Raw genomic sequence first — 23,267 nt, forward strand, 5'->3', positions numbered from 1 at the left:
GCAGCAGTAAACAAAGACTCCAGAGACAGGAAGGAGGCGAGCAGATGGAGATGAATGACCTTTGACAGACGGACTCTTGAGAGAAACACCCGAGAGACTCACAAGTCAAACTTTGTGTCAGGAGTGATGATGGTCATTTTCCTCACACACACTTTTGGGCATTTCATCAAGGGTTCGTTCTCTCGGACATCCCTGTATTGTTAATGGCGTTTGGAGGGGTTGGGTCTGTCTCCACTGAGGCGGATGGGCTGAGAGGTTGTTGGCTCAGCGTTGCTGTGTGTGTGTGTGTGTCTGTGTCAGCGAAAGCCTTTTGAAGTGAACGTCAGGGGAGATTCATGCAGTTAACACTTTGTCTCTCTGTGAAAATGAAGAATAATGGAAAACAGAGTTCTTTAGTTATCACTGGAGACATGTACGTACATATACATACCAAGGTGACGTAAATAACACTGATGATCTCTTCATCACGGCTCCTGTTAGTGGGTGGGATATATTAGGCAGCAAGTGAACATTTTGTCCTCAGAGTTGATGTGTTAGAAGCAGGAGAAATGGGCAAGCGTAAGGATTTGAGCGAGTTTGGCCAGATTGTGACGGCTAGACGACTGGGTCAGAGCATCTCCAAAACTGCAGCTCTTGTGGGCTGTTCCCGGTCTGCAGTGGTCAGTATCTATCAAAAGTGCTCCAAGAGGAACAGTGGAGAACCGGCTACAGGGTCATGGGCAGCCAAGGCTCATTGATGCACGTGGGGAGAGAAGGCTGGCCCGTGGGGTCCGATCAAACAGACGAGCTACTGGAGCTCAATAACACGTGATCCTTCAGAAATCATTCTAATAGGCTGATTTATTATGAGTGTTGGAAACAGTTGTGATGCTTAATATTTCTTTATAACATTTGAAACTTTTTTCAGGATTCTTTAATGAATAAAAGGTTAAAAACGACTTTTTTTTAAAGGAACTGTATGTAAGAAATGTATTTCAATGAATCATTAAATGGCCCTGATATGAAAAAAGAGAGAAAGATATTTAAATAGATGATATTCATCATTCTGTGGAAAAGTTTTCACCCCCAGCTCTTAATGCATTGCCCATTTTATCGCTCCGATGCTGCTCTTACAAAACTCTGGAGATTTCAGTATCAACTTTACCGTTTGGCAATGAAAGGACGCTTGCTTTGAACTGGATAACTAGGAAATGAAAGTCGAGAGACGGGGCTCAAGAACAAGAGGACATGACTGCGAGCTGAGAGGTTTGATCCTTTAATTCTGTCGTCTTGTTTTCATCTGTCGAGAAACATGAATGTTTTTTTTTCACCTTCAGCCTGAGTGTCCCGGTCCTTCAAGGACTGTATTACATTATTGACAGGTAATCTCCATTAGAGAGATGTAGTGTCTGTGAGGTCAGCCTGTTATGAAAGGACAGCACTGTATTATCTGTGAAGGGCTCGAGTCTGACAAAACTCATTATAATCCAACATGATGCAGCCGTGAAGCTCACAACAACATATATACAAGGTCACGTGCCATGAAAACAACTCGGCTATAACATTAAAACATTATATTTTACATGGAGAGGAACACAGTGTACTGTGGAGCTTACAGAGACTTCCACCGTCAGCTCTGTGTTCGCTTCAGAAAAGCTTTAAACTGTTATGTGTTGTTTGATTGTTTGTATTATTCTATATTTTCTACTTTTTATTCATCTTGTTATTTTTTCCCTTTTCCATTGTTGCACTTTTAGATTATTCGGAATGAAAAGTGCATTATAAATAAAATCTATTATTATAATTATTATTGTTGTTGTTGTTATTATGTAAGGGATAATGTCCACCCAGCCGGTTGTTATCGCAGAATAAACCCCGACAGAGTGATCAGGACCCCGAGGCGAAGCGGAGCGTCACTCTGAAGGGGTTTATTCTGCGATAACAACCGGCTGGGTGGACATTATCCCGCTTATTACAGGCTGCTAGTCTCAAATATATTAGACACTAAATATTGTCTTGAGATTAAATATTTTATTAGCTCTTACGCAAAGCTTCTGCGAAGAAAAACAGTTCCAGACTGCTTTAAGCCTTTATCTATTGCTGCTAAATGTTGAGAATGAATGCTGAAAGGGTTAGTTCAGCCAAAAATGAAACCAAGCCTATGATTTACTCACCCTCAAGTCATTATAGGTGTTTATGACATTCTTCTGTCAGACAAATACAATCAGAGTTATATTTAAAAAGTCCAGGCTAACGTTAATCCCAGCAGTAGTTGGAGCTGTTTCTGAAGTCCATTAAATGCAGCTGTCCGTCAAATAACGTGCTCCACACGACTCCGATGGGTTAATAGAGCCGTCTGATTCCAATCGATGCGTTTGTGTCAGAAAAATATCCATATTTAAAACTTTATAAACCCGCCTTGAAGGTCTTCCATTGTAGCCCACGGCTGTTTAAGCCACAAGATGGCGCCAGCGTTAAGCACAGAAGTAGAACCGGTCAAGATAACTCGCAGTACCCGGATGAACGGTTGTTATCTGGAAATAACATACCGCTGGAATGCGCGATTGACCAATCAGAATCAAGTACTTCACAGAGCCGTGTAATAAATGTTGGTAACATAAAGAGTTAGTTTGCTTTGGGAAATTATTTAACTAATTTCTGTAACATTTTTCTTGGTACTTTTTATTATTGCAGTTTAGTAAAAAAATGATTTAGTATTTAATGGGGGGGGGGGGGGGGGCTTTTGAGCTTTTTCCACTGTTAAAGACTTGGATTCCCATCCTAAACATAGACAAAGTTTCAAAAACTAATGTTGGACGTTTGATGGAGTATTTCTGTGTCAAAAATACTCCTTCCGGTTTCTCACAAGTTTCGGAGAGTTTTTTTCGAGTATGGGTCGGCTTGACGTCGATAGAGCGGAAGGTCCTTGTATGGGCCGTACGGGCTCTTCTCCCGGTAGGGCGCGCGCACGTGACTAGAGCGAGAGAGGAAATGCACGCCCGTAAACACTCTCAGCAGCAGATCCAGTCGTCCGTGAACACTTCTGCCACGCCGCGCTCCACTTTATTCCTATGGGTGACATCAAGCGACTTCAACGCTTCAGCACAGCATTCCGGGAATTCAAATGCGCTAACGTTACTCCATTGCTGTTCTCTGTATAACGTTACACTAGTCTGACGTGCAAAACCGCTTTGCTTGCTACTGCTAAGATTTAGTCGGATACAATAGTCCATAAACCGAATCATGTCCTCATAAACTGCGAGTAAACACACACAAATGTTGACAGGCCACTAAATACAGTCCATACCACAGAGACGGACGTCCTGCTGCTGCTGCTTCTCCTGTTCAGTTTATTTCAGCCTCCGGATCTGATTCTGGATCATTATCTGTATTAGCTGAATCTGATCGATAACCATGGGTTTCTCCACGCTTGAGGACGTCACCGCTCGTCATTCTTCAGCTCCGCCCACACGATACGCCTCCAGGCGCTCGTTTTTTTCCGGAAAGACTCGGTACAGCCCATATTTCTTTTATAAATATAATAAAACTAAAGACTTTTCGGCGATATGAAGGATGCAATACTACTCTATAGGTACTCAAGATTGGCTGAAACTGAGTGTTTCACCCCCCCTTTAATTCCATTTGATTTTGGGGTGAAAATGACGCACGCATGCTGAGCGGTTGGGGAGTGTTTGACAGACTTTAGTGTGTTACTGTCTTAAAGCAGAGCGATCCTCTGCTGTCCTCTCTGGGATATATAAAGCTGACCCAAGCTCGTGGACCACAGTCTCTTAATAAACTCTCATATTGTGTCCTCACAGCGGATCAAATCCCGGAGGTTATTAATCTATTTCACTCAGTCACAGTCTCAGTGGGATGCGGTGGACCTCTGACATTTCACCATCCTCTCACAAATGCTTTATTTATTTGATGAAAAATACAGTAAAACCACAAATATTATGAAATATTATTCCGATGTAATCGCTAATGTGACCTTTGACACCACAGACTGAACTAAATGAAGCATTGTTTGGTCATTGGTTGAGCTAAATTGCTATTATCTAATTGTTCAGTTTAGTCTAACAGCTGATTGGTTAATTGGAATCCATTACATCCCTTTCTATCAGTTATCTGACATTATCAGAATTAGTTTTTTCTGACACAGTTTAATTTAAGTTATTGTCATATTTTATTACCATTTTCTAAACTATGAAAATGTTATATAATTGTATATATATATATATATATATATATATATATATATATATATACAATGAAATTTTTTTAAGAATCAACAACCTTTATTCAGATATTATTAAAAACATTTTTAGGCATATTGGATAATTGTTTTTTTTTTGTGATGACGCAGCCAAATTGTGCTTTTTTCATGATTAAACACATTTGTTATGTGGTTCAGATACAATAGTATTTTTAGTTTTTATTTATTAAAACTATTTTCTTCATTGTATCAACTCAAAATTTTAAGGCAACCAGGTTACTTACTTTTTTTTAAGTTATACACTGCACATTTTTTTGGTTGGTTTCTCTCAGTTTGGACTCGTTTTCCCCTGCCTTGTTTGCTGTCATAGTTTCTGATTTGAGTCTTGATCACTGTCAGCTGTGTGCCGACAATCACCTTCATTTGCACCTGTATTTAAGTTCCTGTTGTGTTCATTGTTTTTGTGTCTGGTTTACGTATGGATGTGTGTTAGGCTACACAATCTGTGGATTTATTAAAGACTGCTGTATAATCTTTATGTTTGTGTTTGTTCTCCCAACACAATCTGTGACAGTATTACATGTTTATTTACAAAGTTTGAAATCTCAGTCCATCAGGTGCAGTGGGCGTGGCCTGTTCTGACACTTCTGATTGGTTCAGCTGTCTGAATGAACGGCCGTCCGTCCTGACTGACGCTGACCACTGAACACACTGATCCTGTCTGACAGGTGAACCTTTCCAACTCCTGCCACTCACACTTATCGTCTCTTTTTCTTTTCTATCATACAGTTTCCTGTGAGACCGTCACATCAAATGATGCCAAGACTCCAGAAGGACGCTACCAACATGACGGATGTCATATGTCCTGAAACAACACAATCCATCAGTAAGTTGGATGCCATCAAACTTTCAATATTGCAAAGATTTAGTCAATTCAACCTCATTTTTGTCAAAATTCAGTGACTAGTTCTTCCTCTGAAGTGCTTTTTTATCCAGTAAACACGGTTTAAAAAGGTATGCAATCCAATCAAACTGGGTCAAAACGGTTTCCTATTTTGAAGAACAATCATGGAAAATCTATTACAAGTCCTGACCATGCGTATGCAGGCTATTAAAATTAAAATGTGCAATAATACTAAAGAAATATGACCTAACAAAAACAAAGGTTTTTATTTCTTTTGCCCACTCTCTGACCCCTGAAGGCTGCTGTGTAATTCACAACCTGACTTAGGATGCTTTCACACCACTTGTTTGGTCCAGATTTTCGGACTTTTCAGTTTGGTACGAACCAAAATGACAGGTGTGAAACCTCCCTCGGACCATGGTCCGGACCAAAAAGACGAAATTTGGTCCGACGAAAAAAGGGTAGTCTCGATCCGGACCAAACTAAACAAAGGTTTGGTTCGTTTCTTGTGTGAAAGCATTTTCTGTATAGTTCGGGCTTTCAGACCATTTACAGGAAGTTCTGGTGTAGGATTAGTAAAAAACAGATTAAACTCACAGCACATGCAGTGATGGAGCCGCAGCATTTTAAACAGAACCGCTTGTGAAGTCAACTCGCATGAACAGCGTGATCTGCTTGGCTATTTATTTTCGAGCTTATATACTGTATATATATATATATATATATATATATATATATATATATATATATATATATATATATATATATATATATATATATATATATATATATATATCAGTCATGTCTGTGAGACAAGTAGCCTATATGCTGAATTTCGGTTTATTTATGAGACCGCTCCAGTTCATGTGCAACGCAAATGATCGCTCCGTCACGGGTTGTCTGCTATATTATTATTTATTAATGTTTATTCATTAAATTCAAGCAAATGATGAAACATTTATTAAAATTAAGATACAATTTATACAAAGCTTTCTACAAAACAAAACTTAATGAAGTGGTCAAAATCATTTCTGACCCGATGTCTTTGATTTATATTGCACATCTGTGCACGTTTCATTATCAATATAGCCTAGATTAAATAAATAAAAAAACATTGTAATATTTAAACATAACTATAAAACAAAATACATTGTTTGGCTAAAAAGGTAGCCTAGTCTTCTCCTCCTTTTTCTGTCGGCGCCGATAAAATGTTTGCACAACGAAGACGTTCATTTGCTGAATTTGCCTCGAGTATAGTTGGTGCTGCAGATAGTAATGCCATAATATTAACAGTATTGGCAACGATGCGTCTGTTCATTCATTCTTGTCAAAGTTACCCGCTGAATTGACAACACACTGACGTCAGACGCACGTTCGCTAACAAACCAATCAATGTTCCGATGCAGCCCACACAGATGAAGACGACAGGACGCCAGTGCAAGTGTAAAGTCCTTTAGTGCGCTGGCATAACTGCAAAACTGCAATGTGAAAGCAAACCAAAACTAACCAAAGGGATACAATTTATCAAAACATGAACTTTGGTTCGGACCTTGGTGCGGACTTTCAGGTGTGAAAACGCCCTAAGACACATCGGGGGAAGCATTTTAATAATCCTATGAATGTAAGTACAAAATGCAGAATCAAAATAATCGAATCACATCAAATTTAAATGTGAATCATCTTGAATCAAATCATTCTGGATTCGCTTAAACCGTTCTTGAATCTAACCGAATCAAAAGCTTATGAATCGTAAATCGAATTGATTCACTGCCAAAGAATCACAACCCAAGAAAACATGGAAATGTCAGGGAATTAAAAGTCATGGAAATGGCAAAATCCTCCACAAGTTTGGGAGATTCGCTAACAAAAACTAGCGAACTTCCTCCTTTATTTTTACTTCCTCCTTTATTCCTGAAAACTTCCTCCGTTATTTTTCTCTTTTCCCTCCCTATTCTAGTTTTTGCTACTCTGAGTAATATCCAAATCTTTGTATTTAGGGCATTTTTTGCGTTTCTTCGACTCTTCATGACAGATTGCTTCCTGTACTCCTCAGTTTTAAGTCGCTTTGGATAAAAGCGTCTGCTAAATGCATAAATGTAAAAACTATTCCAATGCATTCATCAAGAACGACTGAAAAGGTCGTGGGAAAGAGTGGGAACTACGAATACTCTTGCCATTTGTGTTCAACATGCGTCAGACAGCCGTGCCGTCCGGGGATCAGGGTGCCGTCGATTCCCAAGCTGTAATTCAATTTCCTCCTTGTATTATTATCTTCCTCGCTGATGATGAAGAGAGCTGTTTGAAAAGAGCACCGGTGAGCAGAGAGCATCACACCAGTGTAATTATACTACCACATTAGTCCACTGCTAATTAAAGCTAACTAATGAGCCATTCATCCTCATTTAGACTAGATTTACTGCCAGGAAAATGTGCTAATTACCGCCATTACTCATCTGTTCTGAGGAGTTCACATCACACATATGGAGGGTCCAACATCACAGACATCATTACGCAGCAATTTCACATACAAATCAATCAATCATGTGTGACCAAAAGAATTTGCCCCGGTTTTACCTTTTTTTTTCTATTTGTGTCCAGTGTGTTTGGTCAGATAAGTTTGAATCCACATATAACAGATTGCATAAAACCTTTTATATTATACATTTTAAAAAATGTTATCATACTCTTTAAAAGGGAAGGTTGTACATTTACAGTTTATGGTGTTGGTTTCATGTTCAGAATCACTGTTAGTCAGTAATTGGTATCTTACTTATGTAACTGACCTTAAATTTAGATTTAGACTAGTCTTAAAAGTTAGTCAAGCAGTTTACGGCCACTGATTCAGCCAATCACAGGAGGTTATCAGTTCGACTGACCAATAGCAGGCAGGGGCGTGGTGAAAGTGATTGAAAAATGTGTAGTTACTTTTGCAGTTTTGTAGCCTGGATGCCAGCCGAACTTAGCCCCGCCCACAAAATGTTTAAGTTCGGTCTGGCCTCACTCCATAGAGGAGTAATTATTCCCGAACAGAAACTGTTCGGACCAATGAGATCATCAGGGCGGGCTTTAGACCATGACGGACAGATGATCAACAGTAACGTAATCATCACGTCATCAAAGGCGCTTGGGTTATATTTACTCGAATCCTAAACGGAGAGCTTGTTTGTAAATGCATCACCTTCACAATTTCTCTCAGAAATGATAATCATGTTGGGTAAGTGCTCTGTGTATCATTACATTATTTTATTTTTTTACAACACCGGCAAAGATCGTTTATTCAGTCTGATTTCAGCTCGCGTGCAGACAGGGTTGCCAAGTTTTTACAAGAAAACCCGCCAACTACTAGCCCTAAATAATTGCTTCTCGGGGGTTTCTCTGGGAAAAAATGGTGTTTGGGGGTAAAATGTGTGTTATTTTGGCAAGGTTTCTGCTAAAAATTCCATTCATGTGTCCTATTATATATCACATAATAGGACTTCGCTTCAACCCGCGGACATAGAAAACAACCTGCGGAAAAATACGCGGACTTGGCAACACAGTGCATTTGAGCTCTGCTAACGTCGCTTCGTTGCTCTGATTGGTTGTAGGTCTGTCCAATTGATGTCTTTCCTGGTTTGGTTGAAACACGCCCCATAATCACAGCCCAATGGAGCAGCAGACTCATATCCTGACTAGAGCTGAGTATGACCACGTCAGGCTAGCAGTTTTGTTTATTATGGAAGCTTTTCCGGCATTGCATGCTTTGGTATTCTTTCTATGACTAAATTATGACTAAATTATGACTTTGTTAAATCATAATTTCGACTTAATAATCCATAATTAATACAAAATAATTTTTTGTGGTGCAAATGGTGTAGATTTGATACATCACACATTTAAGGTTGTATGTCAACCAAAGCTTTTTTTTTTAGCCAGCTGAAAACGCCTCGCCTCAGTCGAGACTCTTTATTTGTTATGATATGGAACAGAGGTGGACAAAGTACACAACTCTATTACTTGAGTAAAAGTAAAAGTGCTACTGGTCAAATATTACTCTGTTACAAGTGAAAGTTGTAAAAACAGATTTTTACTCAAGTAAAAGTACAGAAGTATTTGTTTTCAAAAGTACTTTAGTATTAAAGTAAATTTCCTTTTTTATGCCAATGCATTATTTTATTATTGTTGTATAAATGCACACTGTCATCATGGTTTAAGTCATTCAGTGATGCTCCATCTGACGTACCACCATACGACTAACTAAAAACTAATTTAAATACTTGTATATAAGTAACAAAGCTCTTTATAAAGCTGCTGTCACTTTAAGGCCGAATGCACGGATCCAATACACTGATACACATCTGATATTCTCCCAACTTTACTCTTCTCTTTCTCTCCTATATTTTTAATATTTTAAAAGACATGCACCAAGTGTATGCCAACTAAACTAATCGTGATTTTTTTATTTTTATTTTATTTTACTGAAACATACTTTCAAAGTATGGCTATGGGTACACACACTTGTGCCTAAGAACCGTCTTCTTCCATTTTACTATGAACTGATCAGTGTTCAAAAAAAGTTGGGAAAATGTATATGACCCTATAAGAGTGATTCCTGATAGACTGTCTGCAACAACAACAAAAAACCTTTTAAAGAAGGAAAAAACCATCCTCCGACTTTCAGAGCTGCAACAGAAACGACTTTCGACGTTGATAGAAATGTAGTGGAGTAAAAAGTACGATATTAGTCTTTCAAAAGTAGTGAAGTAAAAGTCATAAGTTTCCAGAAAAAATTATACTCCAGTAAAGTACAGATACTCAAAAAGGGAACTTAAGTACAGTACTCGAGTAAATGTACTTAGTTACTGTCCAGCTCTCATATGGAATATCCGCAGAAGTGTCTCTAGTATCTTATTTCACAAATAGTTTGTTTCTGTATAGATTCTATATAAAAATGCTGATAAAATGTATTTGCTCTGGCTCTTGTTTTAAATCCTTTTTTCCGTTATTAATGAAAATAGTCCCCAGCACACGCTCTGTGTGAGCAGGTTGTCATGTTGGCTATGTTGACAGAAGTTAGTCTATTTTCAGGCGCTGTGTAATATCATTGCGCCGCTGCACTCATGGTACGGCAGCAAAGTTCCTGGATTACTACGCATGAATAAGAAAATAGTTCCTAGCCATATCGGTCTAGAAAATCACAACTTTTAATTTTCTGTCAGTCTTAGTGCACGATGTAACTATACACATCACAACATGTAAATAGGAAAGTGTTGGCGTTATTTTGTCACTTATTGAGCAGTAGGCTAGCTGGAGCCATTAACCTCTAGTCTTTGTGCTAAGCTAGGCTAACGGTGGGTGAGTCAGACAGAGTTATGCGATGCATGGAGATGAGAACGGTATGTATGGACGGTGAAAAAGCTAAAGTCCCAAAAATTCAGTGTGTTCATTTAAGTTCGTTGCGAAATGCAAAGGTTTTTCAAACTAACTTTTGCGAGAGAACGCAAAAGCATTCAAATATTTTTTTTTTCCTCCTAGCCATCTCAAATTTTTCCTAGAGGTCGACCAATTTATTGGTTTTGCCAATGGGTCTTCACCATAACCCATTACTGGAACAATTGGTTATCGGCAAACATCCATACTGCGCCGGCAAACAGACAACATCTCATTCTTAGTGAATCCCGTCCCAGAAAGTGTTCTTAAAAGACGAGCTGCTGCTCAATTAACTTGGAGCGCTGTAAAACAAACGGTCCGCATCAGCAGTTTTTCCTGGATATTCAGTTTTCCCGGACCGGGATGTCCTTATCTCGGCTCGGCAGCGCTGCAGTGTGTCCTGCTCTATCGCAGATTGCAATAATATCTTTGACATCCATCCAGCCTCTTGTCTGGCATCCGAGCTCTCTCCGTGAGAACTGATGTCCTCTCGAATTCAATTTCCTCTGCCGTGATCTTGGTTTATCAGGGTAATAACTGTTCCCAGGCCTGTGCTAATGAAACCTGTCAGTCCTGCAGGACACGTGCAAGGGATTGAGGCCGAGCGGACACGCGCAAACGCTGCTGTATCCTCATACCTGTACACGCACTGCTGTGTGTGATAATCCCGGACGGAAGAACAACATCAGCGCAGTCTGACACTGTAATCTGGGAGTCTCACAGCTGGGCCACACACTGCAAAAAAATGCTTTTCTTACTTAGTATTTCTGTCTGGTTTCTAGTCCAAACATCTAAAAAATATTAAACAAGAAGTATTTGCTAGACAAGCAAAAGTAATTGTCTTGTTTTGGGAAAAAATAACTAAAAATTAAGAGAGTTTTTGCTTAAAATGAGCAACATAATCTGCCAGTGGTGTAAGCAAAATGTTGTTTTAAGATTATTTAGCTTACCTTACTTAAAATATATATGTACATTACATTACAAAATGTAAATAGTAAACCATGCCCTGAAGCTACTCAACGTTTTGGGTGGGTGGTGCTACCTTGTGGTCAAAATGTATAATACATTTCCAAATATGTTAATAACTTTCGATTAAATTAGCCTTTTGGTCTGGGCTTAATAGTCAGCCAAACATTTTTTTGATCTATAGCCTATTTGTCTGATTTTCACCTAAATTGAATTGTATCATTTTCAGACCATGCCGATAAAAAATAATGGATTTCTTGTTGATAAATAAAACCATTTTTGTATAGCGCCACAACTATCTCATGCAAAATGTTATGTCAGTGTGCCAAAGCATTGCAGTGTTATTATCACATGATCATCTTTTTATCTCCATAATTTTATCAGTGACTGATTTTTCTGACATTTAGACTAAAATAATCTTAAAATATCTATTATTAGTTGTTGTGACACTTGGTCCGACACTCCCAGCCATGTTGACTTTGGTGCTTGCATCTATATTTAAAGTAATAATTCTGCCTTAAATTCTGTTATCATTTACTCATCTTCATGTTTATCCAAACCTCCATACATTTCTTTGGTGTATTTGCAAAATGAGATGTAGAACGACATGACTCAAGTCCCCTACATTTCTTCAGCACATTATATAATAGCTACAGATTGTTTCAAAGCAGCTTCACAGCCATAAACAGGAAAATAATGATGCAAACTTTATTTAATGAGACACATTCAAATTTTTCTGTAAAGCAGCTCTAAAAGGTCAATATCCAGCTCAAGGTTGATTCAATGTAAAGTTGAGTATATGATGTCAAAATTTTCATTTTTGGCTGAAATGTTCCTTTAAATCTTTGAGGAAGACAGTATGTGACTTTTCCTTGAAAAAGAAATGAGAAGTTTGAGTCTTGTGGACTCTGAGGAGCATTACGAACAGTCCCTGATTTCATTAGTTTAACCGCCTGTAGGAGTTCGTTGGCAGGTCAGATTTGGACAGGCTTACGCTCTCATAAACAATATTGAAAAACCAATATGTTCTGAATCAGAGTGATGATTCAAAGAGATCAATGCTGTATGTTCTGGTCTGAGGGATCTTCTCTAATAAGATGAAGTGACTCTGACACTGAACAGCGAAACAGACGGCAGTCTTTAGAGACGGAGATCCAGGAGAATCCTGAACTTATGAATCATTTCCTCCTTGACTTTGAGTGATGTCTGCATCATATTCAAGAAGAACATCATAAACACCACTTTAACATGAATATACAATAAAGGTAAAAATGTTTAAATATAGAGAACATTAATAAAATTTAATATCAGTAATATAAATGATATACACTAGCATTTAACACTAACACTGAAGACTGGAGTAATGATGATAAATCACATTTGATCACAGGAATAAATCACACTTTACTATATATTCACATACAGAACAGCTGTTTTAAATTATAATATGTTACAATTTTACTGTAATTTCTATCAAATAAATTCAGCCTTGGTGAGCAGAAGAGAGTGCCAGAATAATAATGACATAATTCAAAATAATGAGAAGTCAACATTATGACACATTTAGTCAAAATTATGCTTTAAGTCATAAGTTTGGATAAGGCTAAAATTATGACAGTCTAAATTAAAAAATAGACGTAAGAAGAGAGCAGAAGAGACCTCTTACTGAAACCAAACTTTTGAATAATAGTGTAATTAAACGCATAAGAAAATGTATACTTGCATAAAATTATACTGTGCAAAACATACGGTGTGGGTACCGCAGGAAGAGGCTGTAATCCCAAACTCACTGCTAATGATTAACATTGACTTTTAAGCAAATAAAATGCAGTCAAAATTACAACACACTTGTCAAAACTACAATGTGCAACCCCATAAATAGTTTTATTTTGTCTACACCACAAAAACCAATGCTAGCAATGCATCATCTATACCTGTAAAGCCACTGCTAATTTGCTTCTTCATGCGTCATCTTTCAACGCACTCAGACTCCTTTAAGGTCGGAAGCCTGAGAATTTCAAGTAGGAATATCCCATATCTGACATTAGATGAGAAGCAGCTGTGTGTGTGTGTGTGTGTGTGTGTGTGTGTGTGTGTGTGTGTGTGTGTGTGTGTGTGTGTGTGTGTGTGTGTGTGTGTGTGTGTGTGTGTGTGTGTGTGTGTGTGTGTGTTCAGTGCTCGCAGAAAATGAGCCATCCATCATGGTACTAGTGCTTGACAAGAAAATCAATTAACAACCCAATTAAAGTTCCTTGGTAGTCTGTGAGCGGCAGCAGCAGCGGGTGTGTTTGACTCGGGGCTCTCTGATCCAGTCCAGTGTGTTATTACAGTTAGTGCCTGTCATTCTGCTCTGGAAGCTTGACATTTACAGTAACACAAACCTGAAATCTCTTGCTTATTTGTGCTGTGCATTAAAATGGTCAAACAGCACTCAGAAAAATGTGAAATCCACATTGCATTGAACATGCATGTTTTTGTACCTGATTGGCATGCTTTTTTAGAATCTAATTACTTGATTTGCATAAATTGATTGATTGCAAAAACGATGCATTCAGTGGGCACAGTTCTTTCACCTTGTGTTTTTATGTTGATCCCAATGCACTTGAAGTGCATTACATTAAATGTGTTTTTAGGGGCTAGGCATCTTTTGTATCCATTTGCGTTCTTCTTCTTCTTCCACTCTTGAGTCTATGGCAGCCCATAGAAACGCCTGCGGGAAAGTTATGAAATTTGGCACACAGATAGAGGACAGTCTGAACTGCAAATTAGGAGTCTGCCTCAATTCCTCTAGCAACACCATCTGTCCTTTGTATGAGATGGAAACAAAATAATTTTTCCCTCTGATTCCTTGGCTGCACTATTTGGCGATTCAACTGAACCATATGATGTCATTTTCCGTCATGAAAAAATTTCCACCCCCTACTGGTCTGGAGATACGATTTTTTGTTGTTGCTATTTTTACTTATACACTGTAAAAATATTTTAAAATAATATTAAAATTTTGAGTTCATTGAAATTAAAATTTTGAGTTAATACAATGAACATTTTTAGAGATTCAACAACCTTTATTAAAAGATTATTAAAAGATTTTGTAAGCATATTGGGTAATTGTGTGTGTTTTATTTCTGATGACGCAGTGAAACATGCCAAATAGTGCTATTTTCATGATTTATCACATTTTTTATGTGGTTCAGATACAATAATATTTTGAGTTTCTATTTATTAAACAAATTTCCTTCATTGTATCAACTCAAATTTTTAATTTCAATAAACTCAAAATTTTAAGGCAACCAGGTTACTTACTTTTTTAAGTTAAACCAACAAAAACCAACACATTTTTTTTTACAGTGTAACTTCTGAATAGGTTGCCCTAAAATCATAAAAGTGGTCTCGTTAGATTTGAGGCGGAATGCCAAGTCGAATGATATTCAATTCCATATCGGCCATTTTGGGTGTTGGCCATCTTTGGGGGTCAGCCATTTTGAAATTTGTAGTAAAATGCTGTATTTTATGAACGAATTAGCATATAATTTATGAAACTCGGTATGGGTCATCAGCACCATGTCCTGAAATAGCCTGAGAAGTTTAGCCAGTGCCATCTAGTGGTAAAATCAAATATCCACATGCTTATAACTTTGGGTGTGGTCCATTTATTATCACTGTAATCACTGTAATCTTTAGATTCCTGAATCCTTGCCAAGTCTAACAATACCAAACATGCTAGGTTTCGCTTTATGGCTTGTTCAATGTTGTGCTTTAGCGTTTAAACAACTTTTGCAAATATCCTTGAAACTGCTAGTCCGATCGAAATTAAACCACCGCAGGAAAATAGGACTCATAGGGGGATGATATGTCAATGGTCAAGTGTCCACATTTCCCATATCAGCCATTTTGGGTGTCCACTATTTTGAATTTTGTAGTAAAATGCTGTATGTTATGAATGAATTAGCATATCGTTACGAAACTCGGTATGGGTCATCGACACAATACCCTGAAGGAGCCTGAGAAGTTTCAAGACAATTTTGGATTTGATCTACTTATAAGTTAACGGGAGTTATTTTCTTGCCGAGTCCAGTGATACCAAACATGCTAGGTTTTGCTTTATGGTTTGTTGAACGTGGTGATTTAGCTTTTAAACAACTTTCACGGATATCTTCGAAACCGTTTGTCCGGTCGAGACAAAACCACCATAGGATAATCAGAATCATAGGAGGTTTACTGGATGTAGAGGTCGGCCGATAGTGGATTAATATATAACCGATAACCGATAAATTGACCAATTAGTTTTAAAAAAAGATACTGGATAAAACACAACACTAAGTAAAACAGTGCTGAACTTTATTACAAGACATTTAAAAAAAACAGTACTGAACCATGAAAATGTAAATATGAATAAATTAAAATGATAAGTTCTAACAGAAAAAATTCTACACAAACAAATTCTACAGAAAATAACTAAAACATTAAAATATTACAAATAAATGGTTCTTTAGCTATAACCTAGAGACATGTATGTGAATGTCATAAGTAACCAACTGCAAGTCCCATTTGTTAACAAGGATGTATAAGCTTATTTAGCTAGCTATGAACTAAATGCATTATGCAATATACATTTTACAGAATGTATTAATATTCGAGCAATACAATTGTACCTTAATCATTCATGTAAGTTCATAGTGAATAAAAAGGTTAACAGATAAAACTAACAATGAATAATATTTCTACAGCATTAACCTTACTTAATGTAAAAAATCGGATATTATTGTATTGTATTAAGGGTTATCATTTCATATAAATTACAAACAGTTCGCTTTTTTAGAACACAATGGTTTTCTAATCAAAATAACAAAATATGTATTGAAATTGAATGTGTTTCTGATTTGTTTATATTTCTGTCGGATCATGACCATACAGTCTGGTTTCTCACATCACTAGTTGTTCATCATTTAAACTGCTTGAGGTAACCGTCACTGCTAATGTTAGCGTCCTGTCAGCCTCAACGACAAAGTACATACATACTGCTGTTCTTTCCCTGCTAAAGCATTGTAATTATTTGGCAACATGTACTGAAGTGTTCTGTATTCATAGCGTTTCTCTGTCGGTGTTTTAAACGCGCATCAGATGTGTCAGCGTGCTCTGTGCAGCGTGTGCTGTGAAGGGCGCAGCCTCACGTGTCCTCACGTGTTAATGTAAACAACGTCAGTAATAGTTTGTTGTTTGTCCTCTATAGGCCGCTCTCAAGTATATAATGCCCACAGACCCTTCTCAGAGCTCTCGTAGGCTACTGTGTAATGACGGCAGCCTTCTCAGCTGCTCCCGCAACGGACAAAAAACGGAAAAACTATCGGTATTGATTTTTGCCGATAACCGATTGCTCCACCAATCAGATGAATCGGTCGACCTCTAACTGAATGTCGATGGCCAGTTAAATTTTGATAATAAGTGGCAAAAAATGCAAAGTCGTGTGTGTCAATTTTTATATGCGTATATATGTCTTTAAAGGTGCACTATGTAGTATTTTTGCAGTAAAATATCCAAAAACCACTAGGCCGGTGTTATATATTTTGTTCAGTTGAGTACCTACAATATCCCAAATGTTTCCAACTATTTGTAAATTGTGAGAAAATTGCTATTTTAACTAAGGACAGGGACGTGTCAGCATAGCGTCTGAGGGAGTCGCCTGTCAATCGCGTCATATCTGCGCTACCCTCGGTTTCGGCTTTTATTTGGCAGGAGCGCTTTACTCTTAGCAGTGTGAACAAGTGAACGCACAGAGTAACGTCATTACATCATTTTAAACACACTTAAATGTATCTAATATGATAAACAGAGCTGCATTACCTCAAAATCATAACCGGAAGAGCGGATCAGTGCAGGCGCCCGGCGACTGTGTCCCGTCCCGTCATAATAAAAGTCCCGGTATTCGCGAGGCGGGTATTTGTTTAACAATCGCTCCAGCGGCCGTGCTCAGCTCCTCAACACTCGGTCCTGCTCTGCTTTACACTACAGTAACGTTAATAACCGCATCCATCAACATGATTTCTGCCCGAGTCCTATTTTCCACCGGCTGTGATGAGAAGACCACATGTCCCAAGATGCTGCGCTCACACTTGGCGTCATCAAACTACACATTTGTTTTGAATAGGCGTCCTCCAGTGGACGGAAAGTTGCACAGTGCACCTTTAACTCCTAAACTAAATAAGGTATTTTCACCTAATTTGACATGTATGGGCACTCTCGGGGGACACACAAAAAAGCGCAGGGACTGCACCACTTGGTGGTGTTATAATTAAACAAAATATGAAATTGGCTTTAACTACAGTACCGTTGGTCTGATTGACTTCACAATTGACATGCAGCATCTTTGCTATCAAAAACCCTTATGACATTGATTAACCTTTAAAACAAAATGCCCATCATTTTAATTACAAAATGATAAAACAGATCCAAAACTGTAACTCTGCAATGAATTTGCATATTGCTTTGTTTTACAAATGCATTGGCATTTCGTAGCGAAACTCGGTATGTGTTTTCGGCACTATATCCTGAAGGTACTCAAAAAGTGTCCGATTTTTAAAATAAAATTATAAGCAATTCTATCTCGTTACAACATTTATGGGTTTTCAACCTTTTTGTTCAAAAGTGTCCAAATGTCTTTATTTACTCAGTTTTTCAGATGGTCTGCTGTTAGCGTCATGTTTGCTTATGTTGTGCTGATAATTGCTTTTAGTCAAAATGCTGTTGTGCAGAACTTCTACTGAACCCTTTAAAGGGCTTTTATCCACTTAATGCACTCATAAACTGATGCCTGTACTGTACTGTATGCATGTGGCGACAGCAATGCCATGTCTTTCTGCGACGAGCCTTTGCCCGTCCATGATGTCTCTGGAGCTTCACACACATTAGCACACCGTCGGTCAGCAGGAGCAGCTGTGTCCGGTTCGGTCTTGCTGTGAGCTCGACTGGCCTGTCACAGCTCACATTAACGCACTGTGACAGTCTTTCACACCTTAAAGTCTGGGTCCGATCTCCTCACAGCGTTGACTGAGCCTGTCTGAGCTCAGCTTGACTCATCCGGAGGTTACAGGATTACACTGTATAAGAAATGCACTAGTTATCAACACACTTTTTCCATAAAGTAGTTCTTTATGAGGCAGCATAAAATTATAAATATATGCTGTCTAAATATGTTGGCTTAGAACATGCTAATTCATGTTAGAAACAAGCCAAAACATGTTAAGTCACATTAGCAAAATGCTAAATCATGTTAGAAGAATGTTAAAACATGCTAGCCAAATGCAAAGACATGTTAAATCATGCTAGAAGTGTGTTAAATCTTGTTAGTGATATGTTAAATTATGCTGACAAACACACCAATTCATGCTAGCAACATGTTAATGCATAACATTTTAAAACATGATATCAGCATAGTATATGCTAGCAACATGCTAATTCTTGCTTAGAACATGTTAACTAGCAACATGGTATGCTAGCTAATAAGAACATGATTAAACATGCAAGCAAAATGCTAAATCATGTTAGCAACATGCTTATTCATGCTAGCAGTGTGTTAAATCTAGATTGTGACATATTAAATTGTTGATAACAGATTAATTCATATTATAAAACATTAAAACATGTTAGCAACATGGAAAATCATGTTCGAAAAATGCTAATTAATGTGAATTTAATTTAAATGCTAACATGTTAAATCATACTACCATCATTAAAACATGCTAATTCATGCTACGAAAATGCTCAAACATGCAAGCAACATATTAATTCATAACATGCTAAAGCATGCTAATAAGTTAAAACATGTTAACAATATGGAAACCATGTTAGTAGAATGTTAAAATATGCTAACAACAAACGCTAAAACATGCTTAATTAATGCTAAGAACATGTTAAAACACATTAGCAACATGTCAATTCATGATAACATACTAAAGAATGCTAACATGTTAACATGGAAATCATGTTAACATACATGTTAAAACATGCCAGCAAAATGCGAATCATGCTAGCAGGTTAAAATATGTTAGCAATGTGTTAAATACTTTTTAAGCCGTTATTTTAGACTTTCACTTACTTACTTACTTTATAACTTTATTGTCCTAAAAGGCAATTCTTGTGCAGATAGCAGCATACATGCATGTTAGTACAGCAACACAGTACACATTGGATAACACACATTTAGAACAAATCATTTAAAATAGTAATAGCAGCAAGTATAAAGGAGTTTGTCTATTTGATTTGCACAAGGGGAGTTTAAAATTTCCGACCCGATGGAAGCAGTGTAAATCTAGTTGGGTGGGTAACATCTGAATGGACTAGCTGGGCCTTCGTCACCAAATGTTCATATATATCCTTATATCAGTTCCAATGATCTTGCTACACATTTTTACAATACTATTCAACTTCCTCCTATTCCTAACATTCAACATTCCTAACATTCAAATTACCATAAACAAAAGTTCACACAAAACTGAAAATGATTTCATTAATTTCTCACCCTCATGTCGTTGGACACCCGTAAGACCTTCGTTCATCTTCAGAACACAAATGAAGATATTTTTGTTGAAAGCTGAGAAAGGCTTCAGAAAGGCCTCCATTGGCATTCAGGACATTCCCACTGACCCACTCACAAGACCCATAAAGGCACTAAAGACGTCGATACAAAGTCCATCTCACTACAGCGGCTCTACAATCATTTTACCAAGCGATGAGAATAGTTATTGTGCCAAAAAAAAATCTAAATAATAATGACTTTATCCGCCAAGTTATTGTCTTCCATGTAGGTCTCACTCCTCCTCTTCTGGGTCATGAACGGTGGAGCTGCGTCATATTCTTGCGCAGGTGTCGAGTTCACGTCAATAACTTTGTGGATAATGTCGTTATTTAATTTTGGAGATAGTTTACTGCACTGAAAGTAAAGGGGCTGAATAATTTTGCACGCCCAATTTTTCAGTTTTTGATTTGTTAAAAAAGTTTGAAATCTCGTTCCACTTCATGACTGTGTCCCACTTGTTGTTGATTCTTCACAAAAGATTACAGTTTTATGTCTTTATGTTTGAAGCCAGAAATGTGGCAAAAGGTCGCAAAGTTCAAGGGGGCCGAATGCTTTCGCAAGGCACTGTATTTCAGGCCTGACTTTGTCAAGCCAACTTCAAAGTTTGTGTACAAAACTTTATAACCCTGTTTTGATGTGTCATTTAATGCTGCAGGTTGATAATATCCATCTTAAAATTGAAGGCATTTGTACTCAATAACTCTCTCTCTCTGCAGAGCCGCAGTTTGGTTACGCGGCAGAAACTCGACACACATCTGGCATAAAACAGGCCTGACTGATGACTGAAGGGCTGCCTGTGGAGAAGGTGACAGGATGTGATGTCAGACTTGCTCAGCATCATGGGTAACACTGACCATTAATATGGCAGCTGCAGCGTTCCTGTCCTCCTCTCTCGCAACAAATTTGACAACGTATCTCAATGCTTTTCTGTGTTTCTATAGACATCCCTCGATGTTTTTGACAACACTTCAATTTGTGCTCATCCTGAGAGACAGACAGCAGCCCGCCGCCCGTCAGTCATGTGGTCAGTCAGACAGGAACACAGACGCCACGCAGAGATCTGCAGAAATGATGCAACACGCAAACAACTAATGGGCTTTAAAGCAGAAGCTGTTCTGGGATGCACATCTATGCACTGTTTTCAGTTAAACATGGACAAAACTAGCAGTAACAAGCAACATTCTCCAACTAGTGTCACATCAGTGTGTGCGTTTACATGCACGTTCTGAAGCCGATTATGCCTAATAAGCCGACAATGATCATGGTCATGTAACCGCTGTAACCCGTTTTCTTTTATCGGAGTAAGCTCATAAACGGCGTAAGCATAAACCGGTCGGGACAGGTCGTTTTTTGCCTCTTACACCGATTTCGTGCTGCATGTAAACGCATTAACCTGCTTTCTGTCGGCTTATTGAAGTGTGCGTGTGTGATAGGTGACAAAAACACAAACTTAGAGCAGATTTAAACGCATCCAGACAGAGTGAGCGAGCGTTTTACATGAAATAAGGACATATATCACAAACGCAGACTCTTTTAAGACCCAGAGCATTGTAAAGATGTGTTCTCATCTCATGCAGCAGAAGTAGAAGAGGTTCAGTCAAACGCTGCATCTGGAACTGATGAGGGATAATATGAGCTGAAAATCTCCAGCTGACACGCTTTATTAACATCACAACTGACGAAAGATTTGAAAAACTCAGAGTCAGATATGCGTTTTCTTGCGTTTTCAGTTTACTGGGTTGCATGTAAACGGGGAAACTGATTATTTCAATAAGCTGATTTTTTTGAGTTAGCAGCTTACCGGTGTGCATTTAAACACACCCATTGTTGTTGAAAGTGTTGCTTCTCCATGCATGTAGTAATCAAACAAGCTCAGCTTTTTTGTCTTTGCACCACTTTTAACCATGAAGCCGTGCTCTAGAGGAGGGTTAGTGCTGCTTTCATGCTCCTAACCTGTGCAGTGTGAAATGATGTGGTGTTAGCCTGATCGCGTGCCTCATACAGTAGCTGCGTTTGCTATACTTCACCATAGACTGTAAAAAAATATGGACGTAGTGTTCGTGAGGTCACCCATAGGTTTCTGAAGAGCGTTTTTGAAGTGGTAAAGTGCGGCCATTGCCATTTTGGCAGCATGTCACATGCGGAGTGGGTGGAGCTAACATATGGGGCGGGTGGAGCTAACAGATGGAGTGGGTGGGGCTAACATATGGAGTGGGTGGAGTTAACATGTGGATTGGGCGGGGCTAATAGGTGGAGTGGGTGGAGCTAACATATGGGTGGGTGGAGCCAACATGCGGATTGGGAGGAGATAACAGATGGGGTGGGTGGAGCTAACAGCTGGAGTGGGTGGAGCTAGCATGCAGCATGGGTGGAGCTAACAGGCAGCAGACAAACGGCTAGTATAGTGACAGCAGTGTAAGTGACCTAACCCTTAATTATTAAGTGATATAACCCTTAATTATGCAAAACTCTAAGGCTCAATATAATTTAAAAGAATGATGTATAAAAAAAATCACCCCCTTACAGTAATCATGAAGAGCAAAATTAGCGGTATAGACCAAAACCACAATTTGTACCAGACTGTAAACATATTTTTTTCCTGATTTAAAGTTGTCTATTCCGCCATGTGAGTAGCAAATCCGCTATGGTGCGAGCAAATGGCTTTTAAAGGGAATGGGAGATAAGACTCTGATTGGTTAATTGCACGTTAAGCCCAAAACACACCCATGACTCATTAAGAGATGAGGGACGACCCTTTTAGACCATGCGCTGGGCACACCAACCGTTTTTTCGTCGTTAAACTAGAAAAAGTGGATTTGGACATGTGTGCCCACTGTGTGAATATTACAGTATGGTAATATTTCCATAAGCATAGACACTGTCAAATAAGGGAGTAGCTGGTACTTCATATTTAATGTGTTAAGTATCAAATAGCTACCATCCCTTTATTTCACAGTGTCTCATTCGATCAGAGCAGAGTTCAAATGATGCATATTAACAATTCAGAAAATGTGAATGTCTTCACTGATATCCATCTAGACATCTCTTCTGACAAGTCATTATAAAACCTGAGCTGGATGGGTCTGGACGGAGTGTGTGTCGTATCAGCGCGTGTGTAACTGATGGCCGTGATGATCAGATGTGATTCGGCCACTTTGCTGAGCTGAGCTGGCGATTTCTGCCCGACTCCAGACGAGCCAACAGGCCATCAATAATGT

General features: G+C 38.4%; 1 long non-coding RNA gene across 2 annotated transcripts in view; it reads left to right on the forward strand.

The window, feature by feature from the left end:
* Nucleotides 1-22,196, forward strand: part of LOC137056424 (uncharacterized) — a 161,362-nt gene extending 139,166 nt beyond the window's left edge. Inside the window, exons 8-11 of one of the 2 annotated variants that reach the window (XR_010900339.1) lie at nt 4,988-5,084; nt 8,690-8,783; nt 20,766-20,892; nt 20,991-22,196. This is a non-coding gene — a long non-coding RNA (uncharacterized lncRNA). The remainder of the gene's footprint in view (nt 1-4,987; nt 5,085-8,689; nt 8,784-20,765; nt 20,893-20,990) is intronic. The other variant, XR_010900338.1, reaches the window with a different exon arrangement.
* The last annotated feature ends 1,071 nt before the right edge of the window (nt 22,197-23,267 follow it).

The sequence above is a fragment of the Pseudorasbora parva genome, chromosome 21 (genome assembly GCF_024679245.1).
Source record: "Pseudorasbora parva isolate DD20220531a chromosome 21, ASM2467924v1, whole genome shotgun sequence".
Lineage (NCBI taxonomy): Eukaryota > Metazoa > Chordata > Actinopteri > Cypriniformes > Gobionidae > Pseudorasbora > Pseudorasbora parva.